The sequence below is a fragment of the Hemitrygon akajei genome, chromosome 21, assembly GCF_048418815.1.
Source record: "Hemitrygon akajei chromosome 21, sHemAka1.3, whole genome shotgun sequence".
NCBI classification, from domain to species: Eukaryota; Metazoa; Chordata; class Chondrichthyes; order Myliobatiformes; family Dasyatidae; genus Hemitrygon; species Hemitrygon akajei.
Genome location: NC_133144.1, coordinates 13,879,490 through 13,907,462, shown reverse-complemented (window position 1 = coordinate 13,907,462; position 27,973 = coordinate 13,879,490).

The window sequence follows — 27,973 nt, the reverse complement described above, 5'->3', positions numbered from 1 at the left end:
TCTAAACCAGGGGTTCCCAACCTGGGGTCCATGGACCCCTTGCTTAATGGCATTGGTCCATGGCATAAAAACAAGTTGCTTCATCTGCTCTTAAACTTTCTTATCCATTGGCCTGTCCAAGTGGCTTTTAAATGTTGTCAATGTACCTTCCTCTGGCAGCTCATTTCATGTACTGATCACTCTCTGGGTGGAAAGTTTCCTCTCGGGTTCCTATTAAACATTTCCCCTCTTACTTTAAAAATATCTCCCTCTAGTTCTTGATTCACCAGCCTTGGGAGAAAGACTGGATGCAAACACCCAACATACATCCTTCATGTGTTATATAAGGTCATCCTTGAGTCTTTTATGTTCCAAGGAATAATGTGCTATGGAACATCTAACTCCAAAGCTTCAGTTGCTCAACCAGTGACGTTCAAGAATGAAAAGGTAAAGATGCTTGATCATTAATGGCTTTGCCTGTTCAACTAAGAATGAATGCTTCTTGTATCTTAATACTATAACAACTTTGGCTGAGGGCAGATTTGGATCACTTGTTACTGGATAAGTCCCCATTGACATAAGGGATTTATTTAAAGATCAGTTATCCAGAGTTCCGGCAAATTCCAGGAAGGAGGAAAGACAAAGGTGGCAAGGCAAGGGAACCTTGGATGATGATTTGATCAAAAAGAAAAAAAAAGTGTGTGTAGGGTTTCGGAAGCTGAAATTGGCAGAGCCTTTAAGGAGTATAGAGAAAGCCAAAAAGAAATCAAGTAAGGAATTAGGTGAACTGAAAGAGGAAATGAAATGCTCTTGGCAAGTGGGATTCAAGAGAATCACAAGTCATTGTTATGTACTTTTTAAAAAAAGGAATAACCAGGCAAGTGGTAGGAGCATTCAAGGATAAAGGAGGGCATTTTTGCTTCGAGGCAGAGGATGCCAGTAAAGTATATCATGAGTACTTTACTTTGGTATTCACTAAGGAGAAGGACAAAAGACCTTGAAACACAGGAGCAGAATTGGGCCATTCAGCCCATCGAGTCTGCTCTGCCATTCCATCATGGCTAATCCCGGATCCCACTCAACCCCATACACCTGCCTTCTCACCAAATCCCTTAATGACCTGATCAGGAAACAAACAACTTCTGCCTTAAACATAAGCACAGACTTGGCCTCCACCACAGTCTGTGCCAGAGCATTCCACAGATTCCCTACTCTCTGGCTAAGAAAATTCCTCCTTACCTCTGTTCTAAAGGGTCCACCCCTCATTGAGGGTAATGAGATCAGTGTGCGATGTTCAAGAATACCAGGGCATTTTGACCAGGAGGTGTTGATGAGTCCCCTGGGGATGAAGACCAGAGGTGGAGTAGTGCGTGCAGTTCTGACTGGCCCCTTTGCAGGAAGGATGGGGCAGCTTTGTAAAGACTGCAGAAGTAACGCTAAGATGCTACCTGGATTGGAGGGCATTGGCTATAAGGGGACATTGGACAAACTTTGCTGTTTTCTCCGTAACATCAGATGCTGAGGAGGAAACTGATAGGCTTATAAATCCAAGAGAGACTTACTGTAGATAGGTTAGAGAGGCAGATACTTGAACCCAGGGTATTAATACCAGAATCTAGAGGACGTGCAATGAGGCGAAGGGGGATTTATACAGAGAGTGGTGTGAGCCTGGAATGAGCTGACAGCAGAAGCTGTGCAAACTGACACAATAGAAGCATTTAAAGGCTTTTAGATAGACGTTTGAACATACAGGGAATGGGGGGGGGGGGGGGATATAGACCACATGCAGGCATTAGGGATTAACTTGTAAAAGCAGATTTTATAAGTGGACTTTACAAAAACAGTCATGTGTGTCCCCACAAAATCTTTCAGAGTCTTCCCCAACCGGAAGCCCTGGATGAACCCTGAGATCTGCAATCTGCTAGGTTCTTGATTAATCAGGAGGATGTAGATATAAATCAGCCATGATGGAACGATGGGCTGAATGGCCTAATTCTGCTCCTACATCTTATGGTCTTAAGGCCTAATTTGCCTACCAGCACAACAGGTGAACAACAGAGCCATTGGTTCTTCACTCTCAACCTGGAACACCTGGACAGTGAAAATGCAAACATCTGGATGTTCTTCATCGACTACAGTTCAGCATTCAGTACCATCATCCCCTCAAAACTAATCAATGAGATTCTAGACCTAGGTCTCAACACCTCCTTGTGCAACTGGATTCCCAATTGCCTTAGTTGTAGACCCCAGTTAGTTCAGATTGGCAATAACATCTCATTTACAATCTCCATCAGCACAGATGCACCACAGGGCAGTGTGCTTAGCCCCCTGCTCAACTCACTTTACGACTATGACTGTGAGGCTAAGCACAACTCCAATGCCATACTTAAATTTGCTGATGACACCACTGTCGTTGGCCGAATCGAAGGTGGTGACGAATGAACATACAGGAGGGAGACCTCTATGTATTCTGAGGTGTGCACTCTGGTCCTGGATACCCCCACTATAGGAAACATCCTCTCAAACCACCTTCTCTATTCGATCAATGAGATCCCTCCAGTCTTCTGAACTCCAGCAAGTCCAGACCCAGAGCCATCAAACATTCCTCAGGTGTTAACTCTGTCATTCACAGGAACATTTTTGTGACATCTTGTGATGTCAAGACTCTGACACTCAACTGTCCTGACTGATGAAGACCAGGATGCCAGATGCCTTCTTCACCGCCCTGTGTACCTGTGCTGCTATTTTCAGGGAATTAAGTAGAAACTGGAACAGTACAGCTCAGAAACAGACCCTCTGACTCATGACGTGGCAAACAAATTAAACTGGTAATAAAATGCCCCTCAAAACTTGTCCATATCCCTTCATTCTCTGCACACTTCCGTACTCCCACATTCTTCTGTTCCATAATCCTATCATTCCCTACCATGACTGTACTTCCCAAAATTCACTAGCATGCCCTTATTGGAGACAAAGGCCGTTGGGTGATAGGTAGAGCCAGATACGGGAGGGACGATGGATAGATGGAGCCAGTAAAGGGTGAGTGATGGGTCTGAAATTGTGCTGGGGGTGGTGGGAAGGGGGAATGGAAAAGGCGAATGAAGGGAGAGACCCATGGTGGACTGTGGGTGTCAGAATGTCACCTGCTCTGCTCTTTGTCCGCCCCTGACTGCGTGGTCAGATACAGTGCCAAATTAATCTTCAAGTTTGCCGACGACACCAGGCTTATCGGCTGGCTCAGCAACAACGATGAGAGGGAAACAACGGGAAAGCAACAACAAGCTGGCTCAGCAACAACGATGAGAGGGAAACAACGGGAAAGCAACAACAAGCTGGCTCAGCAACAACGATGAGAGGGAAACAACGGGAAAGCAACAACAAGCTGGCTCAGCAACAACGATGAGAGGGAAACAACGGGAAAGCAACAACAAGCTGGCTCAGCAACAACGATGAGAGGGAAACAACGGGAAAGCAACGGGAAACCTTGTGTCAGAATCAGAACCTGAATCAGTTTTAATGCCACTGACATTGTGGATTCTGGTTAATTGGGACAGATCGGGAGCAATACGTTTTGGGCCAGTCATGCAACTACACCAATTAGCCGAAGCTTCAAGGAAATAGTACAAAAATGACAAACTACCATTGAAATGAGTAACAAGATATGTATTTAACTGAAATGCAAAACAGTACCAATACTACAATAGCACTATAAAACTTTGTATTAGTTCCTAATACATATCGATGGAGGAATTCAACCCGTGTACGCTGCCATGTTCTTTTGATTGACTGTAAATGATCAAAATCAGCACAGATACCGGGTGCAGATAATGGATGCCTTCCGTATGATGTTTTCAACAACTGCATCCTCAAAATCTTCATTTTCACTGTGACATTGTCACAGCATTGGGATATGGCCCAAGTGTGGAGAGAGAGAGAGAGAGAGTCACACACACTGAAGCGGGCCGATAGTTCACAGACTTTAATGCAAGCAAGATTTTAAGGGAAAGGAGAACAACAAATGCTAGGCCAACCAGTGCAGTTAACTGAAACTCTCAAACAGAAAACCAGATGCCAACACCGCGGCTGAAAGAAATAACTAAATATAAAACAAAACCGCTAGTGTTCGGTGTCTGTCAACTCAATAGCCCACTTTCCCAGGTAAGGCCAAATGCAAGCAGGCAGCGTAACGTTGCTGTGCTTTGTCAAGTCTCAACAAGTACTACAACGGAAAGAAGGGAGTGTGATAACACCATAACGAAACAGTGATTAGCTGACACGTGCATTTTCACGAGCGCAATTGCTGAATTTGCTGCGCGGCCCGCCTGCAGGCCCTGCAGCAGAGTCTGTGGTTGTGACAGCGCCCCCCCACCCCCCACCATCAGCGCAGCTCCTGAGGTGCCACAGATCTGTGTCCGCTGGAAGTCCTGGATGAGGGACTTGTCTAAGATGTCATTTGCTGGGACCCAAGAAAGTTCTTCAGGACCATACCCTTCCCAATCCATAAGGTACTGGATCTTACCCAGTACTCGGCGAGATGCCAGGGGGCGCCACGCGGTATAGACCAGGGAATCATTCGCCAAGTGGGGAGGAGGGGGAGGTGGGGTGACTGGGGCCAGGGGACAGGTAGTAACCGGCTTGAGCTGGGAAACATGGAATACCGGGTGGATCTTCAGTGATGCTGGTAAACGCAGTCTATATGAGACCTTTTTGATAGTGTTTTTCGTGGGGCCGATTTGCAGCTCTTGACTTTCAGGAGAGGATCCCTCGATGCCAACCAGACCTCCTCTCCTGGTTTGAATGGCCTTACCTGCCGACGGAGCCGATCAGCCTGCCGGGAATGCTGTTTCTGAGTACACAGCAGAGAAGCCCTGGCTCGTCTCCAGCTGCGTTTGTAGCGCCGGATCAGCTGTTCAGCAGCAGGAACTCCTACATCGATCTCCTGATCAGGGAAGAGCGGGGGCTGGAACCCCTTCTGGCATTCAAAGGGAGACGTACCAGTGGAGGACGACTGGAGGTTATTGTGGGCGATCTCTGCCTAAACCATTGGGAGCTCCAGGAGGTGGGGTTGGAAGAGGCAAGGAAGCACAGGGCTGTCTCCAACTCCTGATTCACCCTCTCAGTCTGGCCATTAGAATGAGGGTGGAAGCCATAAAGAAGGCTGGCCGTGGCTCCTACAAGAGAGCAGAAAGCCTTCCAAAAGCGGTAAGTGAACCGTGGTCCACAATCACACTTGTCTTGAGGGAAGCCATGGAGACTGAACACACGTTGAACCATGAGTGTGTCAGTCTCACGAGCCGATGGGAGCTCGGGGAGGGCAATGAAGTGGGCAGCCTTGGAAAATCGACCCACAACGACCAGAATGGTTGTGTTTCCATGAAACGGGGGCAGCCCTATACTGAAATCCACAGAGAAGTGGGACCAGGGGCAGTGGGGCACAGGTAGTGGGCATAACAGATCTGCAGGATGTTGGCGTGATGTCTTGTTCTGAGCGCAGGTGGGACTGGCAGATATGAAGTTGTGGAGACCCTAGGACATAAATGGTCACCAAAATTGTCTCTTTATAAACTCCTGGGCGTCTTGAATTCCCAGACAGCCAGCCAAATGGGAGGAGTAACCCCACTCCAACAACTTGGAGTGCACCATAGCAGGAACTCGGCCCTCACCTCTGCCTCTATTCCCCAGATCACCAGAGCAGCAATACACGAGCGAGAAAGAAAGGGCTCTGCCAATCCCACCTGCGCTTGGAACAAGACGTCATGCCAACGTCCTGCGGGTCTGTTACGCCCACCGCCCCTGGTCCCACCTCTCGGTGGATTTCAAAGCTCTGGATCGGCTTTGCCCTCAGGTCCGTCGAACTGCTGGGAGAGAGTGTCGGCCTCAGTACTCTTGCTGCCTGGACGGTAGATGAGGATGAAATTAAACTGGGTGAAGGAGAGAGTCCAAAGGGCTTGATGGGAGTTGTGTCCTGAATGTAGGAGAGGGTCTTGTGATGTCTCCAAACCAAAAACGGATGCTCTACTCCCTCCAGCCAGTGTGGCCATTTCTCCAGGGCCTCCTTGACAGCCAACGGTTCCCGGTTCCCAGCATCAAAATTAACTCTTGGCCAGAGTCAAGCGACAGGAAAGAAAGGCATCCGGTTATCCACGGAAGAGCGCTGAGTGAGGACAGCTCTAGTGCCGACATTAGATGTATCCACCTCGACAATGAATGGCTGGGTGTTGCAGCACTGGAGTGAAATGTCGCTTTCGCTCTGAAAATGCTTGGTCAGCATCGCTTGTCCAATGGTCCTCCCGGTGAGTGCATTTATGGGGGCCACGACAGAGCCGAAATTCCGGATGAAGCAGCGATAAAAGTTTGCACGCCCCATGAAGTGCCGTACCTGTTTGACTGTAGATGACTTGGGCCACTCTGTAACTGCCTGAACTTTACCATTTGAACACTGGATGGGGTAACCTGCCCTTTATGGAACTCACTCATCTCAGGCTTGGTGTACTCAGGTTATTTTTGAGGAGCTGGCTGAGAACCCTCTGGACATGCTGGCTGTGTTCCTGAGAAGGGGGATAGAGAAGGATGTCATCTAAATACACAAAAACTAATTGGTTCAGCATGTCCCTGAGCACATCACTAATGAAGGCCTGGAAAACAGCAGGGGCATTGGACAGACCAAAGACCCTCACAAGGTAGTCTTCCACTCATCCTCTTCTCTCATATGAACCAGATTGTAAGCATTGCACCGATCAATTTTGGAAAGTATGGTTGCTCCCTGGAGATGTTCAAATGTAGATGCAAGCAGGGGGAGAGAGGAGCAGTTCTTCACAGTGACATTGTCTGGGGGCCAATAATCAGCTTTCTTGCTCACAGAAAAGAAGCCTCCTCCTGCTAGCGAGGTTGACGGACGGATAAACCTCCTCCTGAATATATTCTTCTACGCCCACCATTTCAGGACAAGAGGAGGAAAGGAGCCGGTCGTAGGGGAGGACTAGTGCCAGGTAGGAGATCTGTGGCACAGTCGCTTGGCTGGTGCAGAGGCAGGGAGGTAATCTTCCTTTTGCTGAAGACGTCAAGAAGATCCGCATGTTCAGCCAGGATCCCAGACCGGAGGGGATTTATGGAACGGAGTTTGAGCTGGAGCCAGAGAGGCAGACAGGCATGCCGGTCCCCAAGTCTTGGAGTGCTCTCAGAGACCAATCAATCTGTGGGTTATATCAGGGTAACCAAGGGAGACCAAGCATCAGTGGCAGTTCAGGCGAATCAGTCGGATAGGAGGAGAGTTATTCACTATGTTTGCCCTCGAGCACACGTTGGAGGGGTTTTTTGGAAAGATAGGTCTGGCTGCTGCCCTGAGGTCAACCATCCAGGGCCTTGACATTGATTATTTCTCTTAATCCCTGAGCCAGAACTCCCCATCTTTGAGCTAGACAGATGTCCATGAGATACCCGGCTACACCAGAATGTACCTAAGTGCCTCAGGTACGTGGGTCCGATACCTCCACGACAAGGAAGCTGTGAGCATTACAGAATTAGCGGAAGCTGACTGAAGAGAGAACCGACCCGTCAGGAATCCCCTCCCTGCTGACGGGTATTCTCTTTTACCGGACGTGTCCTGGATTGCCACAACAGAGGTAGGGACTTGTTCTCCTGCGTCGATCTCATTCCTCCTGCATGCTCCCTACTTGCATAGGCTCCTCTGTGAACTGGGTGCATTGTGGTGAGAGAGAGGGCGAGGAAATATCGTGAACAGACATTCTGGTAGAAAGCTTGAGACATTTAAGCTGTGCCAATAGTTATCCAGTTGTCAACTTGAATAACCAGAATAATCAAGTCATTCAGACTATCCTGCTTGTCACAGACATTGATCTCATGCCGGACCCCTGCGTTCAGTCCACGCTGGAAGGCAGTGATGAGATCTCTCATCCCAACCCATCTCTACTGCTAGTGCGTGGAATTTAACTGTCCCGCTGCTTTGGCACTGGTCTAGGAGTCATTGGGCAGCCTCCTGATCCCTGAAAGGTCAAAAAATCTCCTTAACTGCAACAAAATGTCGGAATGACTGGGCTACGGGGTATCCTTGCTTCCGTAAAGTGTTGAACAGGCAAAGTAGAGATCCGTCTAGAAGATATATGATGTACGCCAGTTTCCTGCGCATCATCCCCAAAATGACCAGTCAGGACTTGGAGTGTCAGCCCGTATTGGGTAATTAAGTTTCTGTAACCATTGGGATCTTTCCTGTGGTGGAATACTTGTATGGACAAGGGAGTCTGTGGTGGTCCTAATGCAGGAGTCACTTCTGGTCCGGTAGTCCAGGTGAGTAGCAGAGGTTGTCGGGGCAGCAGAAACGGAGGACCTGCAAGATGTTGGGAGTGAGACTGATGTGGCCAGAGGCTGCTGAATTGCAGTGTGAAGAAATGCTATTGATGCGAGAGAGAGACATTGAGGCAGGTCAATAGTTCACAGACTTTAATGCAGACGAGATTTTAAGGGAAAGGAAAACAATAAATGATAGGCCTAACTGGGTTGTTAACTAAAACTCTCAAACGGAAAACTAGATGTCAACACTGTGGCTGAAAGGAATATTTAAATATAACGTGAGTACGTGGGTCTTTCAGAGTCAGTTGACTCAACAGTCCATTGCTTCAGGCAAAGCCAAATGCAAGCAGGCAGCGTAACATTGCTGTGCTTTGCTGAAGCCTTGATGACTGCTACAGCAAAAGGAAGGGGGTTAAGTGCTGCCATAACAAAACATTGATTAGCACTCATGTGCCATTCATGAGTGCAGTTACCAAATCTGCTTCACAGCCTGCCCACAGACCCTGCAGCCGAGTCCGTGGTTGTGACAAAACCATTCAAGATGATTGTCAATATTTTCAAATTCTTCACAGTTCCTAACTTGTTGAAGTTGTGAAATCATTTCATTTTCAGTCCCAGCTGTTTCTGGCCTCTCCAAGCCTGAATACTTGAAACCACAGTGAGCAAAACAGTTCTGAATTGTCTACTGCTTATTTCTCACTAACAATCTGTGACAAAAAAAAATCACTGCCTTTTGCTCAGAAACACATGCGACTGATGCTATTTAAAAACTGTTTGTTCTAAGTACAGCATAGTGTTGAACAGTCACAGAGGTGCACGTGACTGACACTAGTCAGAAACTCACACAAAATGCTGGAGGAACTCAGCAGGTCAGGCGGCATCTATGGAAATGAATGAACAGTCGATGTTTCAGGCCAAGGCCTTTCTTCAGAACTAGTTAGGAACTGTTCAGCAACCATCTCCTGTTCCAATTAAGCTGCATGCTATCCCAAATAAACAAAGGGAATCCTGGCTATTTTTCGATTAGTTTTTGTTCTTTAAGAAACTGTCCCGAGTAAATGGCTGTCCCAATTAACTGATGGCCCGATTAACCGGAATCCACTGTACGTGACGGAATTGTGGCAGCAGTACAGAGCAAGACAAAACCAAGTTGCCATAAATGACAATGACTAAACAGTGAAAAAGAGGAATAGCGAGGATGTGCTCACGGATCATTCAGAAATCTGATGGCAGAGGGGAAGAAGCTGTTCCTAAAACATTGAGGGAGGGTCTTCAGGCTCCTGTACCTCCTCTCTGATCACGGTAATGAAAAGAGAGTCAGAACAACCACCTAGACCTTAACATCAGCAAGGCATAAGAGCTTGAAAGCCTGGACTCAAGAACATCTCCACTGATACCAAATTTCACACCAATCACCTCCTTCACATTCCTGGACTCTTAATTCTGCCTTTCTTAGTTATTAGGTTGCTCGTCACTTCAGAGTTTCACTTTGGACTACACTGCATCATTCTGCTGCGCTACACTTGCATTTACTGTTGCCTCTATTATTACCAGTTCATTGTGAGCTTCGGGAGAGAAGGAATTTCATTACACCTTGGTGATCTGAGTCTGAGTCCGAATTTGGTGTCTCCAACATGAGCACTGAATGCAATGAGACAGGAGCAGGTGAATCACGGCCTCACCTGGAAGGGCTGTTCAGGTCCCTCGATGGTGGTGAGGGATGAGGTGTCACACCTTCTACAGTTGCAGGGGAAATTCTGGGAACGTGGAGAGGGACAGTGGGGAAGAATGCGCAGACCAGGGATGCAGGAAGAGCCAGCCGAAAGTGGGAGAGGGCAAGATGTGGTAGAATACTTCGCAAGAAGCGGCGAAGGACATTATGCTGGATGCAGGAGCTGGGGATGTGAAAGGTGATGAGCAGCGAAACAATCTCTAATGTCTAATCCAATTTACCGTAGATTCCGGACTACAGAGCGCACCTGATTTTAAGCCGCTGGCACTAATTTTAGAAATAAAATCATTTTTTTAAATGTAAAGGCCGCACCGGATTTTAGGCCGCACCGGATTTTCGGCCGCAGGTGTCCCACGTTGTAATATGAGATATTTACAAAGAAAGATATTACACGTGAGGATTTTTTTAACTTTTAATTAAATCCATATGGTAACAAAAACAAATACATATTGCAAATGCTTTTTTTCGAACCGTGCCCGTACGCGGCTACTTTTAAATATACGTTGCGTATACTTCTTTACTGAACAACATTCCAATATCTCCTAACGACTGGTAAAAAATATATATACTGCAGCCTACCAGGAAAAGTTATTGATACCTTTAACTTAAAAGCAGATTTCGCTCGGATCCAAAGCCGCTCGCGGAATCCGCTCCCCCCTCCTTTCCGTTTCATCGCAAACGGCATTTTCCCACAAGACGCCGCGAAACCGGGTGTGACGTCATAGCATCCCGCGATGTAGTACAGAAAACAAATATAGTTTAAACTAAGTAGGGTAGGTAGCACAATGCTTCGAGTGTTTTCCATGTTGATGAGGGTGAGTACAAATGACTGATTTACAATAATTTAATTGTGAAAGTGCGCTTGATTTATCGTACAATTTCATTGGACCTCTGTGAACTACTCATCAATTTTATTGGTCTACTGTTACGAGGCAAAATGTTTACGAGGCGGCATGAAAAAAACCTTGCATTAGCCGCTCCGGATTATTGGCCGCAAAGTTCAAAGCTGTTCAAAATGTGGGAAAAAAGTAGCGGCTTAAAATCCGGAATCTACGGTACTACCTCATTCTGAATGCTGAGCGACTGAACCTTCTTGACCAGTCTCTCATGCGGAACCTTGTCAAACGCCTTGCAAAAATCCATGTAGACAACATCCACTGCCTTGCCTTCATCCACTTTCCTGGTAAGTTCCTCGAAAAACTCGATAATATTGGTTAGACACGACCTACCACACACAAAGCCATGCTGACTATCCTTAATCAGTCCATGTGTATCCACATATTCATATACTGTATCCAATCCATTAGAATACCTTCCAATAACTTTCCACAACTGATGTCAGACTCACCGGCCTATAATTTCCCAGTTTCTGTTTAGAGCCTTTTTTCAAACAGGGGAACAACCTAGGCTATCCTCCAATCCTCTGGTACCTCTTCAATCACTAAGGATATTTTAAATATCCCGAGTAATTTCTTCACTTGCCTCCCACAGGATCTGAGGGAATACCTGGGGATTTATCCACGCTGATTTGCCTCAGGGTAGCAAACACCTCCTCCTCTGTAAGTCCATGAAGTTGATGCCGCTTTGCCTTACTGCTATCGTCCAGTAGCACTCACATCTACATCGATGAAATGCTTTGAGAGGTTAGTCATGACTAGACTGAACTCCTCAGCAATTGACCAAATGCAATTTGCCTATCACCACAATAGGTCAACGGCAGATGCAATCTCAATGGCTTTCCACATGGTTTTAGACCACCTGGACAACACAGACACCTATGTCAGGATGCTGTTCATCGACTATAGCTCAGCATTTAACACCATCATTCCCTCAACCCTGATTAAGAAGATTCAGAACCTGGGCCTCTGTATCTCCCTCTGCAATTGGATCCTCGACTTCCTAACCAGAAGACCACAATCTGTGCAGATTGGTGATAATATCTCCATCTTGCTGACGATCAACACTGGTGCACCTCAGGAGTGTGTGCTTAGCCCACTGCTCTACTCTCTCTATAACCATGACTGTGTGGCTAGGCATAGCTCAAGCACCATCTATAAATTTCTGATGATACAATCATAGTTGGTAGAATCTTAGGTGGTGACGAGAGGGCGTACAGGAGTGAGATAAGCCATCTAGTGGAGTGGTGCCACAGCAATAACCTGGCACTCAAAATCAGTAAGATGAAAGAGCTGATTGTGGACTTCAGGAAGGGTAAGACGAAGGAACACATTCCAATCCTCATAGTGGGATCAGAAGTGGAGAGAGTGAGCAGTTTCATGTTCCTGGGCCTCAAGATCTCTGAGAACCTAGCATATTGATGCAGATATAAAAAAGGCAAGATAGCAACTATACTTCATTAGGAGTTTGAAGAGATTTGGTATGTCCACAAATTCGCTCAAAAACCTCCTTAGATGTACCATGGAGAGCATACTGACAGACTGCATCACTGTCTGGTATGGGGGGGGGGGGGGGGGGGGGGAGGGAAGGCTACTGCAGAGGACTGAGGGAAGCTGCAGACGGTCGTAAATGTAGTTGGCTCCATCTTAGGTACTAGCCTACAAAATACCCAGGACATCTTCAAGGAGCAGTGTCTCAGAAAGGCAGCGTCTATTATTAAGGACCCCCAGCACCCAGGACATGCCATTTTCTAACTGTTACCATCAGGAGGGAGGTACAGAAGCCTGAAGGCACACTCTAAGTGATTCAGGAACAACTTCTTCCCCTCTGCCATCTGATTCCTAAATGGACATTGACCCCATGAACGCTACCTCACTTTAAAAATATATATTATTCCTCTTTTTGCACGATTTTAGTCTATTCAATATACGTATACTGTAATTGATTGATTGATTGATTTTTCTCTTCTATATTATCATGTATTGCATTGAACTGCTGCTGCTAAGTTAACAAATTTCACGTCACATGCCAGTGATAATAAACCTGATTCCGATTCTGATTCTCTGTCTTCTCTTTGGTAATACAGATGCAAAGATTTCATTTAAGATCTCCCATATCTGTTTTGGCTCAACACATGGATTACCATTCTAGTCTTCCAGAGGACCAATTTTGTCCCTTGCAATCCCTTTGCTCTTAACGTATCTGTAGAATTCCTCAAGATTCTCTTTCACTTTGTCTGCTAGAGCAACTTCATGCCTTCTTTTAGCCTTCCTGATTTCTTTCCTAAGTTTTCTCTGGCATTTCGTATACTCCATTAGCACCTCATTTGTTCCTACCAGTCTATATCTGCTAGGCACCTCCTTTTTCTCTTAACCAGGGTCTCGATACATCTTGAAAACCAGGGTTCCCTACATCTGTTACCTTTATTCTTTATTCTGACAGGCACATACAAGCTTTGTACTCTCAAAATTTCACTTTTGAAGGCCTCCCACTTACCAAGTACATCTTTGCCAGAAAACAGCCTGTCCCAATCCACACTTGCCAGATCATTTCTGTTATCATCAAAATTGACCTTTCTCTAATTTAGAATCCCAACTCGCGGACCAGACCTATTTTTTGCATATTTACTTTGAAACGAATGGCATTGTGGTCAGCGGAGGCAAAGTGTTTCCCTGCACAAACTGTCGCCTGCCCTGTCTCATTCCCTAATAACAGATTCAGTATCGCACACTCTGTCATTGGGACTTCTACGTATTAATTAAGGAAACTTTCCTGAACATGTTTGACAAACTCTATCCCATCCAGTCCTTTTACAGTATGGGAGTCCCAGTCAATATGTGGAAAGTTAAAATCACCTACTATAACAACCTTATGTTTCTTACAACAGTCTGTGTTCCTCTAAATCCCTCTGACTGTTGGATAGTCTGTAATACAGCCCCATAAATGTGGTCATACCTTTCTTATTTCTCAGCTCCACCACTAACGCCTCACTAGATGAGTTCTCCAGTCTGTCCTGACGGAGCACTGCTGTGACATTTTCCCTGACACCTCCTCCTTTAATCCCTCCCTCTCTGTCACGCATAAAACACCGGAATACCAGAATATTGAGCTGCCAGTCCTGCCCCTCCTGCAACCAAGTCACTAACAGCCACGATGTCATAATTCTAGGTATTGATCGTGCCCTGAGCTCATCCGCCTTTCCTACGATATTCCTTGCATTGAAGCATGCGCATCTCAGGACACCAGTCACACCATGTTCAACCTTTTGATTCCTGACTTTGCCTGATGTCTTACCAACATCTATGTCCAGAATCTCTCCACCAATTGTTCTGGAACTCGGGATCCTATATCCCCCTGCAACTCTAGTGCAAACGTCACCGTGCAGGTTGGCACAACATCGTGGGCAGAGGGTCTGTACTGTGCTGTATATACTGTTTTATGCTTTACGTTCTATGTAAGCGTTCTCTATTCCACTGTATCATTTGGCATCCTTCTACAATGTCCACAATTGCAGCACCGATCTCTATAAACACCACCATTCACGGACCTACCAGCAGTATAGCATTCTTCCACCACTACCTTTTATGAGCAAACCAATTCTGAATCCAAATTATCAAGTCACCATGGATCCCATGCATCTTAGTCTCTGGATCAGCCTACCACAAGGAACCTAGTCAACTGCCTTACTGATAAAACCCACTGCCCTACCCTCATCAATCATCTTTGCCGTCTCCTCAAAAAACTCAGCTAAGTTTGTGAGGCATGATCTGCCCAGTGCAAAGCCATACTGGTCAGTCTGTCAGTTTCCAAATTTGCAGAAACCCACTCGCTAAGAATCCTCCCCAGCAGTTTCCTTCCGGAGGCTTACCAGTCTGCAATTATCTAAATTTTCCGTACTTTGCTTCTTGAATATAGAAACACCATTGGCTACTTTCCAATCCTCCAGGACCCTACCTGTTTCTCACGAGGATTCAAAGATCTTTGTCAACCCCAGCAATCTCTTCACTTGCCTCTTTCAATATCATTTCAAGCTCTGGAGGTTGTCCAACTTGATGGTCTTCAGAAGACCCAGCACCATCCCCTTCCTCATCTTAAAATGCCCCAGCACATTAGCACGACTCACTCTGCTCACCTTCTCCTTGGTGAATACCAATGAAAATATTATTATGCACCTCACCAACATCCTTGACTCCAATTTAGACTCCTTCCTTTTTCCTTGAGTGGTCCTACCCTCTTCTCAGTTATGCTTTTTTTTAATGTAAATATAAAATGCCCTGGGATCCTTTTAATTCTATTTGCCAATTACATTTCATGGCTCTTCCGCCTTTCTAATCCCTTGGCTGCCATCTTTCGAGCTATCTTTATATTCCTCAAGGGCCCTATCGAACTTTAGCTTCTTAAACCTTACGTATGCTTCCTTTTCCTTCTTTGTAAAATTCACAACCCCACTCAACATCCCTTGTTTTGCCATCCTTGTCCTTTCTCCTTACCTGAGCTTTGAACAACTCCCACATGTCAGATGCAAACTTGCCTGAAAACAGCTGTTCCTAATCAATTCTCCATAACTCCTGTATAACAATGTCATAATTGTTAACTTTGAAAGGCTAACTTTGAGGAGATGCGTAGGGATTTAGAGAGAGTGGATTGGGTCAAGTTGTTTTATGGGAAGGATGTAATAGAGAAATGGAGGTCATTTAAGGGTGAAATTATGAGGGTACAGAATCTTTATGTTCCTGTTCAGTTGAAAGGAAAGGTTAAAGGTTTGAAAGCGCCATGGTTTTCAAGGGATATTAGAAACTTGGTTCGAAAAAAGAGGGATGTCTACAATAGATATAGGCAGCATGGAGTAAAGGAATTGCTCGAGGAATATAAAGAATGTAAAAGGAAATTTAAGAAAGAGATTAGAAAAGCTAAAAGAAGTTACGAGTTTGGTTTGGCAAATAAGGTGGAAGTAAATCCGAAAGGCTTCTACAGTTATATTAAAAGCAAGAGGATAGTGAGGGATAAAATTGGTCCCTTAGAGAATCAGGGTGGTCAGCTATGTGTGGAGCCGAGGGAGATGGGAGAGATTTTGAACGATTTCTTCTCTTCGGTATTCACTAAGGAGAAGGATATTGAATGGTGTAAGGTGTGGGAAACAAGTAAGGAAGTTATGGAACCTATGACAATTAAAGAGGTGGAAGTACTGGCGCTTTTAAGAAATTTAAAAGTGGATAAATCTCCGGGTCCTGACCGGATATTCCCCAGGACCTTGAGGGAAGTTTGTGTAGAGATAGCAGGAGCTCTGACGGAGATCTTTCAGATGTCATTAGAGATGGGGATTGTGCCGGAGGATTGGCGTATTGCTCATGTGGTTCCATTGTTTAAAAAGGGTTCTAGAAGTAAGCCTGGCAATTATAGACCTGTCAGTTTGACATCAGTGGTGGGTAAATTAATGGAAAGTTTTCTTAGAGATAGTATTTATAATTATCTGGATAGACAGGATCTGATTAGGAGTAGCCAGCATGGATTTGTGCGTGGAAGGTCATGTTTGACAAACCTTATTGAATTTTTTGAAGTAGTTACGAGGAATGTTGACGAGGGTAAGGCAGTGGATGTAGTCTATATGGACTTCAGCAAGGCCTTTGACAAAGTTCCACATGGAAGGTTAGTTAAGAAGGTTCAGTCGTTAGGTATTAATGCTGGAGTAATAAAATGGATTCAACAGTGGCTAGATGGGAGATGCCAGAGAGTAGTGGTGGATAATTGTTTATCGGGATGGAGGCCGGTGACTAGCGGGGTGCCTCAGGGATCTGTTTTGGGCCCAATGTTGTTTGTAATATACATAAATGATCTGGATGATGGGGTGGTAAATTGGATTAGTAAGTATGCTGATGATACTAAGGTAGGAGGTGTTGTGGATAATGAGGTGGGTTTTCAAAGCTTGCAGGGAGATTTATGCCGGTTAGAAGAATGGGCTGAACGTTGGCAGATGGAGTTTAATGCTGAGAAGTGTGAGGTTCTACATTTTGGCAGGAATAATCCAAATAGAACATACAGTGTAAATGGTAGGGCATTGAGGAATGCAGTGGAACAGAGAGATCTAGGAATAACAGTGCATAGTTCCCTGAAGGTGGAGTCTCATGTAGATAGGGTGGTGAAGAAGGCTTTTGGAACGCTGGCCTTTATAAATCAGAGCATTGAGTACAGAAGTTGGGATGTAATGTTAAAATTGTACAAGGCATTGGTAAGGCCAAATTTGGAATATTGTGTACAGTTCTGGTCACCGAATTATAGGAAAGATATCAATAAATTAGAGAGAGTGCAGAGACGATTTACTAGGATGTTACCTGGGTTTCAGCACTTAAGTTACAGAGAAAGGTTGAACAAGTTAGGTCTCTATTCATTGGAGCGTAGAAGGTTGAGGGGGGATTTGATCGAGGTATTTAAAATGTTGAGAGGGATAGATAGAGTTGACGTGAATAGGCTGTTTCCATTGAGAGTAGGGGAGATTCAAACGAGAGGACATGATTTGAGAGTTAGGGGGCAAAAGTTTAAGGGAAACACGAGGGGGTATTTCTTTACTCAGAGAGTGATAGCTGTGTGGAATGAGCTTCTTGTAGAAGTAGTAGAGGCCAGTTCAGTTGTGTCATTTAAGGTAAAATTGGATAGGTATATGGACAGGAAAGGAGTGGAGGGTTATGGGCTGAGTGCAGGTAGGTGGGACTAGGTGAGATTAAGAGTTCGGCACGGACTAGGAGGGCCGGAATGGCCTGTTTCCGTGCTGTGATTGTTATATGGTTATATGGTTATAATTTACCATGCTCAATTAAGCTCTCCCTTGCAAAGTCCAGATTTTGCCCTTAGCTACAACTATCTTAAAATTTTGATTGCTGTTCCCACGATGATCTCCTACTGAAAGGTCAGTCACCCGTCCAGACTCCTTCCCCAAAACAAGCTCCAGTGTGCTTCCTCTGGCGTTTGACTACCCATGTACAGTTTGAAGAAACCCTCTTGGATATATAGAAGGAATTCTGCCCCATCTAAACCTGACACTAAGGAAGTCCCAGTCAATATTGGGGAAGTTAAACCCACCCACTCCAAGAATCCTTTTGCTTTGCCACCTTTCAATAAACTGTCTATATATCTGTTCCTCTATCTCTCACTGGTTATTGGGAGACCTACGGTATAACCTCATTAGAGCATTTGCACCTTTCCTCTATTTGAGGTCTACCATATTGCCTCAGAGGATGAACCCTCCATTATGTGTAGATATTGAGTGGAGAGGTTACAGCAATGAGGAGACTGACTCCTCACTTCAGTGGACACAAGGTTCATCAGAATCATGTTTAATAGCACTGGCATATGTTGTGAAATTTGATGTTTTGCAGCAGCTGTGCATTGCAATACACAAAAAAAACTGTATCTGCAAAAAGAGCAACAAAAGAGTGAGGTAGTGTTCATGGGTAGGTTCATTGTTCATTCAGAAATCTGAGTTTTACATAGCTGACATCAGCTGAACATCAATGATCTGATGACCTATTAAGTATAAAATATGTCTACTAGATTCTGTGTTAAAATTATAAACCACTCAAAAGCACATCTGAATGGCTTCACTGAATTATTGTCTCATTAGTCTGAACAATGTAGCTGATCCACAGAGGAAAAATTAAATGTATAATGTTTAAACTGACAATTTGATGAAGATTAAAATAAACATTATAAGTTTAAAGAAGCCTTCATGAATATTGTTATTTAATCTGAAATATGCTGTGCTTATCATCCGTGGTAGGTAAGCTACACGGGAGGATTCTGAGGGATAAGATATACAAACATTTGGAAACATTGGGGTTGTTAAGGATAGCCAGCACAGCTTTGTTCATGGGAGAACGCCTCTCACAAGTTTAAACAACACACACAAAATGCTGGTGGAACACAGCAGGCCAGGCAGCATCTATAAGGAGAAGCACTGTCAACGTTTCGGACGTTTCGACGTCCTGACGAAGGTTCTCTGCCCGAAATGTCGACAGAGCTTCTCCTTATAGATGCTGCCTGGCCTGCTGTGTCCCACCAGCATTTAGTGTGTGTTGTTTGAATTTCCCGCATCTGCAGATTTCCTCGTGTTTGCTCTCACAAGTTTAATTGCTTTTTGAAGAATAATTACGGTCAATGAGGGCAGGGTGGTAAAAGTGGTCTATACAGACTTCAGTAAGCCCTGTGATAAAGTTCCACATGGTATACTTAGATTATGTAGTGTCCAGGGAGACTTGGTTAATTGGACACAGAATTGGCTTCATGATGGGAAGCAGAGGGACATGGCAGAAGGTTTTTTTTGGACTGCAGTCCCATGATGTTCCTCTTAGCTCAGTGCAGGGCCCATTACTACTTGTCATCTATATCAATGAATTGGATGAGAATATACAAGGCATTGTTGGTAAGTTTGCAGAAGACACTAAAATAAGTAGTGTGATTAACAGTACAGATTGTTAATAGGATTTACAGAGTGATCTTGATCGGTTGGGTAAGTGGGCAAATAGAGTTTAATTTAAATAAATACATGTAACATATACATAATTTGATAATAACTTCACTTTGAACTTTGAACCAACTTTATTGCCCCTCTTTTAACAAATCTTTAATGACAAACTATGACTTCCTAAGATGAAGTTTGATACTAGTTCTTAGAATAATTGAGGGAGTCTACAACTAGAGGACACAACCTCAGAATGGAAGGACGTTCCTTTATAACAGAGATGAGGAAGAATTTATTTAGCCAGAGGGTGATGAATCTGTGGAATTCATTGCCACGGCTGTAGAGGTTAAGGTACTGGGTATATTTAAAACAGAAGTTGATTGGTTCTTGATTAGTAAGGGTGTCAAAAGTTATGGGAAGAAGGCAGGAGTGTGGGGTTGAGAGGGACAATGAATCAGCCATAATGTAGTGGCAGAGCAGAATCGATGGGTGGAATTCTGCTTCTATGTCTAATGGTCTATAATTCATCAATTTGAAATTAAACCTGTTCTTCACTCCGTCTTTCTCTCAAAAAAACTGACTGTAATTAATTGATGATCAGTCAACAACTCTTTATTGGTCTGTAGGAAATTGTAAAGTTGTAGCAGAAGAGCAGGGAGCAAGGACAAATTTGATCACTTCTTTAAAGAGACATCAAAGGCTCCATGAATTAAAGAATTATTGTTTACAGATAATGATACAGCAGAAGTGGTGGTGAACACTGAGTGTGTTCATGTGGGGCAAGGGACTTCAGTGAAACAGAGGTAAAAGTGCAAAGGTCAAGGTAGATTTGAGTAAGTTTTTTATCCAACAATATTTGTCTTCCTGCTATTTTGTCCATGAGTCAGAGGATCCCTGTGTTAAACGATTTATAAATGCAATGTACGTTTAATTACTAAATAATGCAATATCATTCAGCATATTGAAAGCTGCAGCGCAAAATGTGCTGGAGTCATAAAAAAGCAAGCAAGAAAATTGCAATTCAGGTTAAAACAAAACTACAGTTACAATAGAAACATAAGAAATGTCTTGAGATTTTGAGGTTGGAATACTCTAGGATAAAGAAGAGAACATGCGCTAAGAGGCAGAGCATGTGAGCAAGGTCCCAAAAGAGTGCCTTGTGTCAATATTTACTGAGGAGGGTGTTGAGATCAATGTGGAGTATGATAATATGCAAGGGCATTTTGAGAAAAAGAGTGAGATTGTGTTGGAACTCTTAAAAAATATTTAGGTGGATAGGTCTCCAGGACTTGATGGATATGCCTAATGTTATTGAGAGAGGCAAGAGATGAGATTATTGAGGCTTCCTCAAGATCTTTGTGTCCTCAACAGAGCACTGGCGAGTAGCTAATGTTGTTCTATTATTCAAAAAAGGAAACAGGGATAATCTGGGAATCTTATGTCTGTGGTAGGGAAGCAATTAAAGAGGATTTTTAGAGATAGGATTTGCAAACATTTGGAAAACCATGGCCTAATTGGGGACAGTCATCGTGGCTTTGACATGACAAGTCCTGTCTTACTGACTTATTTGAGGCGGTGACACGGTGACTGATGAAGACAGAGCTGTTGATGTTTCCTGCATGGATTTTAGAAGGTGTTTGACAAGGTCCTGTATGGTTGACTCACCCAGGAAATTAAGATGCACTTGATCTACAGTGATTGGATTCAGAACTGACTTGCCCGTAGGAGATAAAAGGTAGTGGTCAATGAGACTTACCCTGGCTGTAGGTCCATGGCTAGTGGTCCTCCATGGAGTCTATAATGGAATCTTTACTGTTTGTGAAATGTATAAATGGCCTAGATGAAAACATGAATGGTGGGTTAGTGAGTTTGCAGATGACACAAATATTTGGATAGTGTAGAAGAGATTGCCAAAGGATACAGCAGGAAACAGATCAGCTTCAGGTACGGCAGAGAAACGACAGATGGAGCTTAATCTGGCTAAATGTGAGTTGTTGCGCTTTGGGAGATCAAATGCAAAGGGACATTATATTGCTAACGGCAATACCCTTAACAGTGCTGATGTACAGAGGGAACTTGTGGCTCATGTCCGTAGTCCTTGAAAGTGGCTGCAAAAGTTGCTAGGGTGTGTAAAGAAGGAACTTGGTGTGCTTGTCTCTCTGTCAAGGGTGCTGAGCTCCAGAATCAGGAAGCAATGCTGCAGCTGTATAAAACTCTCACACATTCAGTTCTGGTTTCTTCACTATCGGAATGATGTGGAGGGGGTGCAGAGGAGGTTCATCTGGATTCAATCTGGAGTAGGGGGCATGTGCCATGGGAAAAGGTTAGACAAACTTGGATTGTTTTTCCTGGAGTGGCAGAGGCTAAGGAGAGACCTGATCGAAGTTTGTAAGATTTTGAGAGGTATAAATAGACACCTGGCATCTCTTTCCCAGGGCTGAAGTGTCAGATACTAGAGGGCATGCATTTAAGGCGAGAGAGGCTAAGTTCAAAGGAGATGTGCAGGCCAAGTTTGTTTGGGGAGTGGCGAGTACGCTGTTAGGGATGGTAGTGGGGGAAGATACAGAAGAGGTATCTATAAGAGGCTCTTAGATGGGTAAATGAATGTACAGAGTGATATGGACACTATGTAGTCAGAAGTGATTCAATTAGTTTTGCCTTTAATTATCAGCTTAATTAGTTCAGCACCACAGTGTGGGTGAAAGGATCTGTCCCCTTGCTCTGCAGTTCCAGGTTGCCTATGTTCCATTGTGTATGGATTTTCCAGAATTAATTCAGATCGATGTTGGAAGCTCACACTCTACAGTTTATACTTGACGTAGGGAAAACAAGGGCACCTAGCAAAATCAATAGGCCAGCTGTTATAAAGTAACTAGCCCAGGTGTAGACAGAAAACTGCTCAATGTAATTCCAGGGGTTAAAGATCTAAAAGGAAACCTGTCAGTATGTGCAGGGTTCTTCCCATTTCTTCCTGCTGTTCGCAGGCCCATATTTATTGTCTATCCCTGGCTCTCTAAGAAGACAAAGATGGAGCTTCACCCGGAATAAACATTATTTTCCCAACTGGTATGTTCACTCAGACTCCTAGGTATGATCAGAAATTAATTGCATGGTTCATAGCTAGAGAGTTATAGAGCCTGGATTAAACCAGATGTGTTAAAGATGGCAGCTGTCTGTCTGATGTACATCAGTACACCTAATGAAAATGAGTTTTATTCTTGCAGGTGGCCCATAAATTATGTTACTTATCCATTCAGTTAAATTTCATAATTTAGAATCTGAACTCACAATATCAGGTTAATGACTACAGGAACTTCCCACTGGCCAAACATTTTAATTCCAATTCCCTCATGAGGCCACCCTCAGGCTGGAGGAGCAACACCTTATATTTTGTCTGGGTACCCTCCAATCTGGTGCCATTAATATCGATTTCTCCTGTTGTTTAAAAATAATGCTTCCTCCCCCTCCTTTTATTCCACTCTGGCCTCTTACCTCTTCGCAGCTGCCTATCACCTCTTCCAGGTCTCCTCCTCCTTCCCTTTCTCCTATGGTCCATGCTTCTCTCCTATCACATTCCTTTTTCTCCGCCCTTTACTTTTCCTCCCCACCTGGTTTTACCTATCACTTTCTCACTATCCTCTTTCCTCTCCCCCCACCTTTTTGTTCCGGCATCTTCCCCCTTCCTTTCCAGTCCTGAAGAAAGGTCTCGGCCCAGAACGTCAACTGTTTATTCTTTTACACAGATGCCGCCTGGCCTGCTGAGCTCCTCCTTTGCGTTGCTTAATGTCAAGAAACATTCCCCAGGGTCTGAGACACTGAGATAATCAGAGTTATTTTTTTGATTATCAGTGAGTACGTTTGTTTTGATAATTTTAATCAGCCTTATTATTAAACTCATGAATAAACCCTGCATTTTGCAATAACTAACTACCTAGCATTAATCAGCTGGCACCTAATGGACGTTAACCTAATCGACCAAAATGTTTCACCAATCCCACTTTTCACAGTTAAATGACATAGATGCAATTTACAATTCTTCTAATTCCAATTGTGGTAGTAATTGATGTAACGATTCTGTTCTTCAACACACACACACACACAAACACAGCAGGTCAGGTAGCATCTATGGAAAGAATAAACAAATGATGCTTCAGGCTGAGACCCTTCATCAGTCCTGACAGTTTATTCCCTCATTAGACACTGTCTGACCTGCTGAGTTCCTCCAGCACTTTGTGTGCGCTTCTCTGGATTTCCAGCAACTGCAGAATCACTTGTGTCTTTGATTTCATTGTTTGTTTGTTACTGGCAGGAATCAAGATGTATCAAGACAGGTAGTGTGTGTTCAATGACATTCACGTTTGCTCTTGTAACAACACAGTAAATCAGCCAGTATAATCAAAGACCCCACCCACCCTGGACATTTTATCTTCTCTCTTGTTCCACTGGTCAGAAGATATATACCTGAAAGCCCATACCACCAAGTCCAAGGTCAGATCCTACCCCACTGTCATTAGAGTCTTGAACAGTGAGATGGACTCTTGACTTCACAATCTACCTCGATATGATCTTGCACCTTATTGTTTATCTGACTGGACACTCCCTGCAGCTGTTACACTTTATTCTGCATTCTGTTATTGGCTTACCTTGTCCTACCACAATGCATGTGTAATGATTTGATTTGTGTGGACAGCGTGCAAGACACATCCTTCACTGTATCTTGATTTATGTAACAATAATAAACTAATTCCAGAAAGAGGCCATTTGGGACATTGAGTCCATGCTGGCTCCTGGGATAACAATCCCATTAGCTCTATGTCTACTCTATTTCCCGATCTTGTGAAGCTTATTGATAACATGAGCCCAGATAGATTATGAAATGATAACCTGGAGACAACATAATAACATTTCACCACACAATAACAAATGTAGGCATCAGACAATGTGGATTTACAGGGAACACCGAACCATTCTGCTAATACATGATGACTGATGTATTGCAGAAATGTTTTTCTTTCTAAACATTCAGTAATACAAACTGATAATAAATTATGTAACTGCTGGTGACTGTAAGTGTGCAAAAATTTGCATCGGTATATAATCAGGATCTCCAACTGACTTCTACATTCATTAAATGCAAAATAGCTCAGTTAATCTAACCATTGAAAACTACAGGTAATTGTGACAAGTCAAATATTTGCATAAAGTTCAATGCAAGCTTGTTTCTTGAAGGTAATTGGCAATAGCAATTCAATGATTTATTTCAATTATGGAAAATTGTGGGATTTTTTGGGGGAAAAATACCTGTTTAAGGAAGGTTGTGAAGAGCTTCCGTAACTAAAACAGAAGCTCAGGTGTGTGTGAAGAAACATACTAAAATGCCTGCTTGCCTCCAATGCTTCAAGTTGTGACGATCAGGAAAGCCCAGAGCATGTTTACTTTTTTATGCCTATGAGAAGTTACAGCTTTTCCACAAGGATTCTCTTGAACTTCAACAGATATCCGAGGGAAAGTCTCCTTAACAGGTTGCTTCTCAACCTGGGATGGCAGCTAATCTGCTCTGGACTGACAGAACCCACAGAGTGTGGTTAACACATCCCAGTCCATCACCCCTTTCTATCCAGTCCATAGTCACAGTCCATTGCATCAGGAAGCCTAACAGTTTCATGCCATCCTGTCCATTCTCATTTCTGTCATCTATCTTCTAGGAGAAAACACAGAAGTTCAGAAGCTCAGATAGAATAACTTCTTCCCCAGAGATTTAAGACTTCACAAACAATCACCTCTTTCACACCCCCCTGGTGTGCTCCACATTCTCAAAGCCTTAATTCCACCTCCCTCAGCTATTCTGTTGTTGTTACTTTACCAATTCGCATGACTTCAGACTAAATTATAATCTTTGCACAACTCTGCTACTTTGTGTTCATCTTTATATCTACTGTTGTATTTGTTATTACTTTGTCTACGGTTTATTCTCTGAGCTTCATGCCATCAATGAATTGTATTGGATCCTGTTGTAAATGACAGCAATTGAATCTAACCATGTCTGTGTCAGCCTGCACAGAGAAGACTATCTTTGGCTATCTTTCTTATTGATGATCTGACCAACACCTTGGAAATGCAAGTCTACTTTCCAGTGGGCAAGGACACAAGACACAGACTGCTCTGAATTTAGTGCACCATTTTTTGCACTGGTCAGTTGCCCACATCCACAGGGAAATACCTGCATTCTAGCTGTAGTGGGACAGTTACCTACAGGCACGACTGGGCTGGAGAGCATGTCTCCAGTACCTTAGTAGGGTGTTTCATCATATAGCTTGTGTTGTATCCGGTGCTCCGCCATTTCTAGAGATCAGGAGGAAGGGATTGATCCAGCTGAGTGGGGGCTTGCTGCTCTCACTGCTGAAGAGCTGATTTATCAGCCTCAGGAGGGTTTTTATGGTAATGAGCAGGAGGTTCCTTTGCATTTAAACTGATGCCCTGACACTAAATTGAGTCCAACGACAATATTGAGGATTCCAGGGTCCTTGCTTTTTGACTATTGACCCCAATGTTGCCACCTCCGGACAAATCCGGGAACTGTGCTGCAGGAGTCAGGATACAGGCAGCAAGGCATTATTCGGAATGCCACAATGGCAGGCTGTAACAATCCAACACATTGCCATCGGTGGAAATCTGAAATTAAAATGGGAAATGTTTCAAATACTCAGCAGGTCAACCAGCACCTGTGCAGAGAGGAAAACAGCCCGATGATCCTTCATCAGGCTAATGCTCGACTATACTGTAGGAATGTTCTCCCAGGTGAACCACCAGATCCTAGATTTGCATGAGGAAGATTGCAGCTTGTTCCGGCTGTCAGGTCCAAAAGCAGTGCTGAGCTCCATGTCCAACATATCTACATAATGGTTTTGATACAGCCGACGAGCTTCGAGGATCTCTTCAGAGGGTGGTTATGTCAATTGCATCGTTGCATTTCTGCAGTCATGAACCAAGCTTGATAAGGACAACAGGTTTCCTTCTTTAAAGAACATGAGTGGATTTTTATGACTATCTGATAGTTTCATCATTACAATAGTGCACCTTGTAGTCAATATTTCATCATTTCATCAAATGTTACTTGCCAGCTTACTCAGCAACTTTGCCAGACTGAGTGAGAAGTCATTACACAATGGAACCTAGCATCATGTTACTAGCACACGAACACATCTTTATCTGAGTTTCTCTGGAGCACAATCATCTACCACCCAACTCCTACCACAAGCACCAAACAAACTCCATTCCATCATCAGACATTCCTGCAGAAATCCTCCCAGCATACAGTGATAACAATTATTCCATCACCAAAGCTCTGGTGCCTTCATTCTGCATCAGACGATGATTACAGTGTTATAAATTGCAGTAGACAAGTCAATGCAGAGTAGAATCACCAAACCCAAAGAATCACAGCCTGAAAGGCAAATGCCTCTGTCACACACACGTAAACAGCACTTGGAGATCTGCAGGTCTATAGAAGTAGAAGGCCAATACTGCTGGTAGATAGGATTAGGTTTTGTAGTTTTTTGGCAACCTGCGTGGAAAGGGTAAGTGAAACAGCCTCCTTCTCTCTCCTAACTTTTCTACGTGTCTAACTCTAACCATTTTTCACAAGCCAATCCTGGAATGGCTTTTACTTTTCAGCAGGAAGCCAGGAAACACAGGGAAGAGGGCAGCGGTGCTCCGAAACGTATCTACGTCACAAAGAGGAAGTGCTGGTGATCCTAAAGCACATCAGGGTGGATAAATTCCTTGGCCTGCCCAAGCATATCCTAAGATATTGTGGGATGCCAGCGAAGAAGCTGCAGGGGATCCTAGCAAGGACATTTTTGCCACATGTGAGATGGAAGACTGGAGAGTGACTCATGTTGTGCCTGTATTTAAAGAGGATGGCAGGAGCCTTACATCTGTGATAGGAACATTACTGGAGGTGATTCTGAGAGACAGGATCTATCTGCATTTGGAAAGGCATGGGCTAACTAAGGTTTTGTGCAGGAGAAATCATGCCTCATGAATCTGACTGAGCTTTTTGAAGGGATGACCAAGATTATTTGATGTTTTCTTGGATTTTAATGGGGCTTCCAACAAGATCCTGCAAGATAGGCTGGCCTGCAAGGTTAGATCACTATGTGAACAAGCCAATGAGATACAGACTTGGCAGTGCTAGGAATCAGAGGGTGGTAGTGGAGATTTTTTTTAGATTGAAGGCCTGTGACACACAGTTTGCCACAGGAATGGATGCTGGGTCTCCTGTTGTTTCTCATCCAAAATTAGTGGTGTAATGGACAGTGGAGAGGTTGTCAAAGTTACAACAGGGTCTAGATCAACTGGGAAGGTGTGCAAATGTCAGGCAGCTGGTGTAAGGCGCTGCACTTTACCAAGTTAAACCAGGACTGGATAGACTCAGTAAATAGCAGGGCTGGGAAGTGTGCTGTGGAGCAGGGGGACCTAGGGGTACAAATACACAGTGTAGTTCTCCTGCAGTCAGACCGGGTGGTGAAGTGGGCACGTGGCAGGTTTGCCTTCATCAGTCAGAGCACTGGGTGCAAGAGTTGGGTTGTCATGAACAAGGTATT